Genomic DNA, 12,683 nt, shown 5'->3' with positions numbered 1-12,683 from the left:
TGATTCAAATTTTGTTAGACTCACAGTGAGGTCTAGTATTTAAGAAAAATATGTCTTGAGCACATGATGTAGAAATTTTGGATGAATTAAATAGGAACTTGAAAGGTGTTTTTGAATGCATGCAAACTTGTTTAAATCATATCTTGAGTTTCTGTGATCCAAAAATTATGAAATTTTGTGGGTAAGCTAGTCTTGCTTAGTAGAAGCTCTGGTTAAAATTTGAGAGTCATTGCATGTATAGTCTTTGAGTTATAGATTTTCCTTTTATCATTGATGGATACTTGTATGAATTTTTGTAAATTATTTAGGAATCCTATGACCATGAAACTTGGTGGGTAGTATCTTAGTACCTTAAAGATGCAAGGAAAAATATGAAATCTGTTGCTTGACACTTTTCATTAAGGTTTCCTAATTATGCCATTTTAAGCTATTATGCCTTACCATTTTTGTGTAGGCTGTTATAATTACTCAAATGGTGTGAAATTTTTATGGTAGTCTACTTAGAGCATGTAGCATCTACTGTAATTTTTGTAGATTTAATGGTGTAGTTTTCATATATGTTTACCATTTCCTCTAATTAATTAAATAAATTAAGAAAGGTATTAAAAGAAATGTTTTGGTGATGAACACCCTACTTTCTGGTGTTCTTGTGATATGAGTGATATATGAGTAGAGTTAGTTTTGTCCAATTATGTGTTTACATCATAAGTTATTAATTATTTCGTTTGCATTATGTCCCTCTGGATAGATCTGGGGACTTTAGAAAGTCTCCCATGATATTTTGGTTTTCTGTGAATGTGATGAATACAAGAGTTGTAGATAATTTATGTATCTAGCTCCTGTCAAAATTTGATGGCATTTGGCCTAGTAGTTTAGAAACTACAGCTGTTTAAAGTTAGGTTCCATTTTTGCTTACTCTCTGTCTTGTGAGGATAGAGTTCTGTTGATCAAAGAATTCGACTTGGTAAAGTGTTGAATCATGCTTTGAGGTATGAAAATTAATTGTAGACAATTTCATAAGCTTTCCAGATTGTCTTGTTGCATGTCATTTGGATTTATAAATCTCCAGTTATGGATAGTTTACTGTACCGCTACATAGTCTTCATTATGCTGAAACACAAATGCTTGAGTGTATGCTTGATGCAATGTTCCCGTTGATTGTTTAGGGGTTAGCCTAACTTGAGAATATGCTTAGGTGCAGGTGCTAGGTCATTAACTGAAGATGAGCAATTATACATTAGGTTGTATAAACTTGGTAAGTGAAAGTGATTTGAATAGGGCTTAAGTTGGAATATACAAACTACAGCGAACATGTGCATTCCCCGAGCATCCCTGACATTCGTTCATATGCATCCATGATATTTATCTTGCGCATTCATGCAATAGGTGTGCCGGAGGGAGTGACGTTGCTGGAGTTCGAGGGAGCCAACCAGGAGGAGGAGCCCGAGGTGCAGGAAGCCAACGAAGCTGGAGTTCGAGGGAGCCAACCAGGAGGAGGAGCCCGAGGTGCAGGAAGCCGACGAAGCAGCCGCCGCGGAGGAGTTGCCCGAGTGCCCTGACCACCAGCCTTCCTCATTCCTAAAAGGCAAGCCTCGGAGCATATTAAGCCTCCCATGTTTTTACAAGTACATTGAGTATCTTTTATTCATTGATGATGCATTAAGTATAGGAATTGGTTGGAACCAATTGCTGCATTATATATCCCTCCTTGTCCAGATATCGCACTGGAATCCTATTTAAGTTCAGGAACGGGTTAAATGCTTAGCCATGCTTAGTGCGGTAGAAGTCAGGAAATTTCCTGTCACCTACGAGCTTTAGGATGAGGTGGATCATGGTTGGCTATATTTGCTATCATGGAAAAGAACCATGTTAATAATGAATTAAGATCGGGCGGAGTCTTGTGTAGGTTTGGGCATAGTGACTCTGTCTGAGTCGTTTAAGGACTGATACGTTGTACATCCTTATGTCATGTTGAATGCAGCCTAACACTTAGCTGGCTGGATAAGTCATTCCAACCGTGAAGCCTAGTAGCTCGACTCAGGCTGGGGACACGAGCAGTGGCGTGCATTCTGGAGGTAGTAAGGATGTGCGGAGAGCCATTGGCATAAGTCCAAGGCAGGTTAGAGTCCCGAACAACCTTGGCAGAGTGGTTCTCTGAGAATGTCGATCTATTCGGACTCGCGACTCCTAAATTGTACCAAGGGTGACTCGTTTGCGACCCTAATGGGGGAAGCAGGGTTTGTGTTTAGGAATACCCGTCCAGATGGATAGGAATCGATTCGAATCGCTGTCTCTCCCGGATAGTGAGAACTTGACTAAGCAGCGGCAATGTAGATTCAATTAATTTAACGATATGGTTAAATGGAAGATGATGAGAAGGTTGCCACAATGAATACCTGATATGGTTATTAATGTTTGCACCCTAATAAAATGATTGCTTAGTACAGGTGCTAATATAGTTGACAGGTTAATGGCTAAAAGTCACTGCTAGTTCAGGTTAAGAGTTAATCATTATTACTTATGCTTTTCTGCAAAAAGAAAGTGGCAGCCAGATCCACTATATTAAGCTATGCATAATTCTTGGTGTCATTTGTTTGGTTTTCGACGGATAAGTCTAGCTGAGTATATTCCCGTACTCAGGGTTTATTCCCTCTTGTTGTAGATGACCTTCTATATCAGGGATTCTGTAAGTATTGTCTCCACCCGGCGGGTGATGAAGACTAGATCATGGGCATGATCTCTGTTCTCTTATCTGAATGCTTTTGCGGGCTGTGATCAGCGAACCAGTATGTGTATTTGAACTCAAGTGTGTGAGTTAAACTATTTGCTTCCGCATGTTTTACAAGACTCGTTTTGTAATAACGATGACTCTGTGATGATGTAATCTATTTGCGAACGTCTGTGAAATGTTATAATGTACGATATGTTATGTTGAATTACTATGATCTTGGTTGTATACAAGTTGGTTTGAAATCCTTCGAGATTTCAGATGACTACCGGGTTTATATGGGCTCAAGTTCGAGAATTTGATCGTTTCGGCGATTGTTTTTGTACTTGTGCTCTTATAAATTGGTCGGTTCTGTGACACATGGCTCATCATCACGGCCTATGGGATTCTGCCTCTCATCCCACTGTTGGTGCCGTAGAGCAGGGATCGTTAGTTGGTAGACCCATTCCTGAGAAGACATGATCTTAACTGTGCGCTATGCCTGAATCGGCTGTTTAGTCGATATCGAATGCTTTCTCGAACAGTTCGCATTACGAGATTGTTGAAGTAGAGATAAGTTAAAAGATATGTTATCCCCATGATCTTGTTATTGTATTACGGCTTGCATGATTCTGCCTCATGTCCCACTGATATTAGTAATGAGTTAGGGTTGTCGAGTCTATTATTGTTTCTACGGCATGCATGATTTCGCCTCATACCCCACTGGTCATGATGATAGATGAGATCTAACATGTTCATTAGATTTATCTTTATTAAATGGTTAAGTGATGTTGAATTGTTTCTTTATATAAAAAGGAGTTCGGTTACTTATAATCATTGGCTCAGTACAAACCGATCACCGTTGATACCTTATTGCCATTGATTAATATTTGCTTAAATAACATTTATCTTGAATGATAACCGATTCTTCTTATACAACCCCATGAGCTTTAACCGATTCATTCTTGTAAATATGTTGGGATCGACTATTTAGTCGATATACTCTCATATCGGCTCTCAGAGCCGCACATTCGGGACTGTCTGGCAACACCGGCACGTTCTGTCCTTAATTACTGATGAGTTTTCTCTTCTTGTCAATTGCAGGGTCAAATTGACTGGCACGTCTCGGGAGGATTGCGCAGGATCGACCACCCTTGCGCTGAAGCTAGGTGGATCTACTCCATCGAGCAGACCCTTCCAGCTTGCTGCGTGTGTCCTCGGCACAGAGACGAAAATTTTGTGTCGACAATCGTATTCGCAATGAACTTATTGGCTAGGCATAGTGCAGACCCAACTCGCCATCATTGGACGGGAGAGATGTGTATCCTCAGATACCTTAATGGCACAACGGATCTTGGTTTATTCTTTAAGAAAAATCATGATCCCAGTATGATTGGTTATACTGATGCTGGTTACTTATTTGATTCTCATAATAGAAAATCCCAAATAGGATTTGCATTCCAACATGGAGATATAACTATTTCATGGAAGTCTTCTAAGCAGACTCTGACGGCGACATTTACTAATTATTCTGAAATTATTGCTCTATATGAGGCATCACGAGAATGTGTATGGCTTCACATAATGATTAACCACATACAACAGTCATATGGTATTAGTTCAATTAAATCACCTGCAATTATCTATGAAGATAATTCCGCTCGTGTTACACAGATGCAAACAGGTTATATAAAGAGCAATATCACTAAGCATATTGTTCCTAAACTATTTTATCCCCATGAATTATAAGAAAGTGGGGAAATAAACATCTTGCAAATCAAGTCATGTGATAATATCGTTGACCTATTTACTAAGTCCTTACCAACTTCTGTGTTTTAAAAATTGGTACATGGAATTAGTATGCGGCGACTTCGAGATTTGCCAGAATCAGGAGGAGATATCTCCTAAGTGTTAACCTGTAACAGCATCATATTATACTCTTTTCTTTCATAAGTTTTACTCATAAGGTTTCTTGTTAAAGTTTTTAATGAGGTAATATTAACATAAGCATGTGTCATATTTCCTATTTTCCCACCGGGGTTTCTGTGGGAAATATCAAAGACACATGTTGCCCTCATAACTCATCCATGGTTTTTCCCTGAAAAGGTTTTTCATGTGTATTATCCAAGAGGCAATACCAATAATATGTCGTCATATTTTCTCCTAATTTTTCCACTAGATTTTTACAGGAGTTTTAGCGACATATCACTTTATATTGCTCCTCATATTCTTCCTGAAATGGTTTTTTAGGAGAGTAATCTATATGTCGTATCTCCAATATTTTCTCCCACTAGGGTTTTTAATAGGATACCAATGACATAGTGATTTATTTAAACCACACTCATATATGCTATTTTCTCCTTATTTTCCTATAAGGTTTAAAGGAGTTTTTATAGCATATCTATACATACATACATATTCCTCAGATTTTTCCCACAGGGTTTCCCGAGAAATCCAAACTACAACTGTATTGATCTCAAGAAGGATTCGATCAAGGGGGAGTGTTGTGAATCAATGCCTGCCTCTTCACTGGTGAACAGACGTCTCCTCACCGTGTGATCTCATCCACATGAAAGGATATGCAGTTAGAGAGAGGGTTAATAGTTAACGTGTTAGCATTAGGATGCCACCCGAAGGGGCATGTCATTTGGGCAGTCGACTGTTCCTGTAAACAGTTGCCTCTCCGTATAAATAGACATATTTTCACTCTGTATATATATCTAAGAGATCAATGAAAGCAATAGTTTTTCTAAGATCTCTGCTCATTTACATTCACATTCAACAGTTAGTACTCCTACATCCGAAGGATCGGAATTGAGTTGTGCTCCGTGTGCTAGTGTTTTTCTTTTGTTACGACTTCAAAACAGCTGAACCAGATCCTCTGACGACTTTGAGTAACTATGGGTACGGTATATTATGTTCACCAAACTTACACGTTTGGATCTTCGATGACATATACTTATTCCAGAAAGTGATCCAATAAAAATAAGATATACGCCCTTCAAAACCTTATGTAATGCGTGCAGACGTTTTCCAATCCATTTTATGAAAAATGTGTCCGATGTAAACCATTAGACGTGTCCCATGTGTTTTGGGCGACTCTGGGCCTTCCACTACTGGATTCAGGCGCTTTGCCGAGTGCCTGTGGCACTCGGCAAAGCCCCAAATACACTCGACAAAGGCTTTGTCGAGTGCCGTACTCGGCAAAGACCACTCGTGAAAAAAATGACCGGCAAAGCAGCCTTTGCCGAGTGCTATTTGTCGGGCACTCGGCAAAGCTTTTGCCGAGTGCCAAGATAGCACTCAGCAAAGAAACCGAGCCGTCACGGCGCAGGAAACGGTGACGGCGGCTTTGCCGAGTGCCAACCCGGACGGCACTCGGCAAAGTTTTTCATTTTTTTAATTCTTTGCCGAGCGCCGCCTAGGATGGCACTCGGCAAAGTTTTTTATTTTTATTTTTTTTAATTCTTTCTTTGCCGAGCGCCGACCGGGATGGCACTCGGCAAAGTTTTTTATTTTTTATTTTTAAAATTTCTTTGACAAGCGCCGGACGGGTGGCACTCGGCAAAGTTTTTAAATTTTTTTTAAAAAAAATCTTTACCGAGTGCTATGGTCATGGCACTCGGCAAAGCTGGGAAACTGGTTGCTACTTTTTCCAGCTTTGCCGAGTGCAGTGACTATTGCACTCGGCAAACTGACCAAAAATAGTGTTTTTTTTTATTTTTTACATTCCATCACGACAAACACAAATTATCACATATATCTCACATCCATCCAAACATACATCACATATTTATCACATCCATCGCATATATCACATCCATCGCATATATCACATACATCAATCCAAACATATATCGCAAATATCATAGTTATCCAAATATCACTAGTGCATGACAAGTATATTAGAAATCCATCACGAAGTGAACAACAAATGCAAATACAACTAATGCTACTCATCAGAAAGGTGGAAACTAAGTGCCTGGTGAAGGAAAAGTTGGATCAGTCGGAGGCTCATGAGCTGGATTATTTGAACCCTCCGACTGAGGCTGCACAAAGGAGAAGAGATTGCATGCGTTAGACAAGATTACTTGGATAGCTAATCTAGGTCATACAAGCAAAGCACAAGCGAAAACTCACAGGAGTAGCTGCAACTGCAGGAGTCGGAGGTGGAGCGAACAGCCCAGGTGGCACAGCTAGACCCGTATGTTGCCCAAGAGTCTGCATGAACTGCATCATTTCCGCTATCCTCTGCGTCTGGGCCTCTCGCGCGGCCCGCTCGGACTGCAGCTGGGTCGCCAGGTCCTGACGTTGCCTTGCTTCTTCTTCTAGCCGGGCCTGCAATATTTGACTCCAATGTTTCAGCAATGCAAAGCTAATTAAGGTGTGTAAAGATCAATATACGATGAGTAAAACAGGAATAACCTCGAGTGCGTCGACCCGTTGCTGTGAAGTGCTTGGCTGTGGCCGTATGGTCGGGCCTTCACTCGTGCTCCGTGCTCGGATTTGGGAGAGAGAGGGAGTAGAGGTCGAGTCGATGATGCCGTCACCGAGCCAGTACCGCCCATGCTTCTTGCCTCCACCCACCCTCATGACGATCTCAGCATCAAAGTCCTGGGTGCTCGGGTCGTACTGTGGCCCATGGACCGACCTTGCTGCCGACTTGTACTCACTGATGCGGGTGTGGACATTCGGGTTGGTGTACGCCTCGGGCGGGTCCTCCAGGTTGTAGGAGACGGTGGACGTCGCCTTGCCCTTGTGGGACATACACCATGCCTGGAAGTCAGAGCATTGCTGACCACCATGTGCCTCCGACTACGAGAAAGACAGCAAGATGATTAGAAATCAGGCATAATTGAGCGTCAGAATAGATAAATGAATTCACGTACCCATAATTGTTTGTATCCGGTGAGGTTGTGGTTGCCTTGATAGTGTGCTGGACCTTGCATCTGCAAACGCCGCTCCTGGGCAGCATCGTGCGTCTCGACCCACGTGGGCATGAACCACTTGTCCACGATCATCGCCCAGCACTCGAGGAGCACCACCAGGGACACATCTACACATCATCAAGTATTTGACATATAAAAAGATCAAATTAAACCAACTTAATCTCAAAACGAATCAATATTAATGTTCTTTATCTACCTCAAGGTACTGGTCTCGGGTCAGCGTCATCTTTCTTGCTTCTTCTTTGCTGACCTTCTCTCCAAGTTTTGACCCGTAGTAGGTTATGATGGTCTGGATGCGCGTCTCGTGATGCATGTCGGTGACGAGTTTTTTACAAGCTTTGGTAGCCACCAAATCTGCCCTGGCCTCAGATCCCTCCTCGCATCTATAATAAGTCTGCATACAGACACGATGTATCCATTCATTATTTCATGAAAAGTCTAATGAATGCATGTATTGAGCAGTGTAGTATGAGGGAGACTTACCCAAAACTCCGCCTTCACCTGCTTCGCCTTGTTGGGGTAACCCACATCGGGGGCGGGGGCGTAGTGGTCAAACGTCCAGGCCAGCTCCCTCCTGCTGGCATAGTCAACCAGGCCAGGGTAGTGTTTCCTGCATAGAAGACCCAGGACGCCATTGACCAGGCGTCCGTGACCACCACCCGACACAATCGTCCAGTTCCTACACAAGTAATTAAGAAAAATTATTAGTTTCTCTATCGATTTTCAACATATCATATGAAGTGGTGGTGATTAAATCTAAAGTTACTTACTTCTGCCCTTCGGGGCGAATCATTGGGCGTTGGTGAGGAAGCGGAACCAGAGGGAGGCTCGCCGGACCTCACAAGTAGACGGTGGATGAACCAGAGGAAGCGGAACCCGTACCATCCTCCTCGTGCGTCCCCTCCCCCTCGTGTGCTCCCTCCTCCTCGTCCATCTGTCGAACCAGCTCGTCGTCGTCCCCGAGCCTCGCCTCCTCCTCATCCTCCTCACGCTGTGTGGTAGGAGGCAGCGACGGCTGCCTCCTGCGGCCGCAGCTCCTCCTCTTCCTGTCCAACGGCACGTCACCTGGAGCGGCATCTATAGTGCGTCGTGTTTGGTAAAGCGAGGACACGTCCCTATGACAGTCGCTTTGGCCCGCCATCTTTGTTCAATCACCTGCAATTAAAAAGAATAAATAAGACGTAATTAGAAATAGAAATAGATGCAAAATAAACAAAACATAATTACAAAAACATAGTATTACATGTATTAGAAATAATCTTCATGATTGGGATTAGCTGGATCATAGGTCTCGTCATCACTATCAACATTGTCATTGCCAAAATAATCAACACTATCCGAAGGAGGAATGTTGTCTTCATTGTCATTGCCTAAACGTAATCGCTCAAGCATTTCGAAGTCCTTCACATTTTGCACCTTATCTCCAACGTCCTCGTCATCAACCCTTTCATTGTCTAGTTCCATTCCGATGGCTTTGGTTAAGTCTATCTCAAACCTCCCTTTTAGCCCCTCTTCTTGAAAGAACTCTCCGTCATATGTGTGTGGGTTGAAGTTGTAATCTTCATTGTTTGGGACAAGTAGTGTACCGTGTGGCGAGACCTTGTGCACGATATCCCAACCCTTAAGATGCCCTTTGGTTTGGCATGCATATGACGTATAATAAACTTGCGTGGCCTGTTGAGCCACAATATAGACATCGTCTCCTGGATAGACGGAATCCTGTTGAATTTTGACTAGCCCAAGATTAGGGGTCCGTCTCGTTACTCGAGTATCAAACCAATGGCATTTGAATATGACAGGATTAAAAGGTTTGACACCATAAAATGAAAGTTCATATATTTCTTCAATTCTTCCATAATAGTCGAGGCCATCAGTGCCGGGCGTAAAAACTCCACTATTTGTGGTTTTTTTATTAGGCCGCCTCTGCTCGTAGCTAGCTGTGTGAAAGCGATATCCATTCACGTCATAACTGGTAAATGACCTGACCCTTAAGGCACAGCCGTTTGCAACCTGTCTCAACTCATCACTTATAGACGCATCGGTTTGGGCCTACAAGCTCAAGCAGGATAGATCGTTATATTATTCGAACATACGAGCAACTAAGTACGAGCTAAATTGGACGGTACCATATTTTTGAACCAAGAAATGAAACCGGGCCTCCCTGGTCCCGCACCCTGTGAAAGAAGGGTATCATTTTCCTGCAGGGTAGGATCCCTTGATTGATGCCAGGATTCACGAAGAAATTCCCTGTACCAACGAGAAACAAGGGAGTTGGATGCAGAATAGTGACGGCATACTGAAACAAGTTCGTTGAGAACTTACCTCACATATGGCTGCACCTTGACAAGGTTGGTCAACACATATAGCATGATACTGTGCCACTCTTCAATACTCAAGTGCTTAGTGGTCGCTACACTTGTGCTTCTGAGTTGCCCTTGAAAAAGGCTGAGGTTCGATTCATTTTCGCCAGCATTATAACGAGGGGGTAGATTATGCACGCTAGGAAGGTTCTCAGTGTAGTATTTTTCTGTGAAGTTTGACACCTCCTCCAGAATGTATACCTCTGTAATAGAAGCCTCAATTTTGGCTTTATTTCTATATTTTTTGTGAAGAGTCTTTAGACATCTCTCGATTGGATAGCACCAATAGGCCTGCATGGGCCCCCCCATTCGTGCCTCATATGGGAGGTGCACAATCAAATGCTGCATCGACAAGAAGAAGCCGGGTGGAAAGATCTTCTCCAACTTATAGAGCAACACAGGTGCCCCTTTTTCCAAGTCATCAATAACAGCCCGAGATAGCTCCTTGGCACAAAGCTAGCTCAAGAAATAGCTCAACTCTGCCAGCACTAGCTAGACATACTCAGGGACATAGCCTCGAACCATCGCCAGAAGAAGCCGCTCAATCCATATGTGGTAGTCATGACTCTTCATCCCGTTGACTCGCAGAGTAGATAAGTTCACTCCCCTCTTTAGATTCGTTGTATACCCATCAGGGAACATTAGCGTCTGGATCCATTCAAGTACTTCCCTCCTTTGTTTGCTGGTCAAGACGAAATCGACCTGAGGCCTTTTCCAATTCTTGCCGCCTCTAGGAGGCTGCATCTCTTGATTTGGTTTATCGCATAATGTTGCTAGGTCCACTCTAGCCTTAGGGTTGTCCTTAGACTTTTCAGTGTCCATGAGTGTTGCCCAAAGTGCCTCGGCGATATTCTTTTCAGTGTGCATTACATCAATGTTATGTGGCAGAAGAAGGTCATCAAAATATGGGAGCCTCATCAAGCCCGACTTATGAGTCCACATATGTTGCTCACCATATCCCACAAAACCACCTTCTTGATTGGCCACGAGAGCATCTATCTGAGCGTGAACCTCGACACCAGTCATCATCCACGGTGCAGGGTCTGACACTACGACACCTTTCATAAAGTTCTTGATGTCTTGTCTGAATGGATGGTCAAGAGGTAGGAATTGACGATGTCTGTCGAACGACAAATACATACCACTCTTCTGCAACCAAATGAACCTCACACCTTCCTTGCATATTGGGCATGGGAACTTCCCGTGAACACACCAGGCACAGAATATCCCATACGCTAGGAAGTCATGCAGGGAGTAGTGGTACCAAACGTGTATTTTGAAGGTTGTCTTTGTAGCTCGGTCGTATGTCCATACCCCTTCGTCCCAAGCACGGACCAATTCATCAAACACGGGCTCCATGAGCACACCCATATTACTCCCTGGGTGTCCAGGAATTATCAATGACAAGAATACGTTATGTCGTTGAAAGGAGACACCGGGGGGGAGATTAAGGGGGATAACTTGCACCTTACATGATAACTTGCACCAAACCTTCTCAAATTTTTATCACATCCTCCACATATTATATCATGACATCCCGACAAGTTTCATGATTTCTGGACTTCATTTGCATTTTATAGAATTTAAAAACAATTTGTCCGCAAGTTCGTGGGCATGTTTCGTGAACAAGATGTTCGAAATTTCGGGTCCGTTCCTGGATACGGCCTCACACTACACTCAATACCATGAATATCATTTTTTGAATCATTAAATTCCATTATTCGATGCACGTGCAGTTCAAATTTACATTTTCCGAAGAAATTCAATTAAATGAAATAAATTAAATAAATATAGTAAACAGTTCGGGAAATGTACCAAATTTCGACATGGAGTACTAAGTACTGTAAGAGGACTACAGAAAAAGTTTGAAGGTCAAAATACAAAAAAAATTGGTTTGCCGAGTGTCATCTTTTGACACTCGGCAAACATGCTCTTTGCCGAGTGTCAGATGGTAGGCACACGGCAAAGTGTTCCCTTTGCCGAGTGTCAACAGATGACACTCGGCAAAGAGTGTGCCAGTTTTTTTTAAATGTTTGCCGAGTGCCTCTCCTCCCGGCACTCGGCAAAGGGGTAATTTTTTTTAAATGTGCGGTTTAGGCTTTAGGGTTTAGATTTTTTTTTAAAAAAAAGAAAAAAATCTTTGCTGAGCGTCAGGGTCTGGCACTCGACAAAGAAGTGGTTTGCCGAGTGCCTACCCGCTGGCACTCGGCAAACTTGGACGGCAGGCGGCGGCCGTTACCTGACGCCGTTTTTGCCGAGCGCCAAAGTTTGCCGAGTGCCTGACACTCGGCAAAAAGGGCATTTGCCGAGTGTCTGGCTTTGCCGAGTGTCAGGCACTCAGCAAAACCTTCTTTGCCGAGTGTATATCTTTACCGAGTGCCCGATTTTTAGCCCTCGGCAAAGAAAATTGCACTCGGCAAAGGCCCTATTTCCCGTAGTGTTCTCTGGACCGCATTGGACGTTGGGAAGCGTCGTGTCTGATGTGGCATCGGACGGTGAGGAGCGGAGGTGACCGTTGGACGTCAACGGCTCTCTTCAAACAGCTAGTACACATGGCAGCGCATGGTGCATCGAACGCTGGGAAACATCATCTGATGTCCCCATGTTTGCGTCTGATGTGGGCGCTGACAGCCTAATGAAGAGGCCACAGCTACGTGAGCCATGGGG

Source organism: Miscanthus floridulus, chromosome 5 (assembly GCF_019320115.1).
Source record: "Miscanthus floridulus cultivar M001 chromosome 5, ASM1932011v1, whole genome shotgun sequence".
Lineage (NCBI taxonomy): Eukaryota > Viridiplantae > Streptophyta > Magnoliopsida > Poales > Poaceae > Miscanthus > Miscanthus floridulus.
This window is presented reverse-complemented; position numbering follows the sequence as displayed.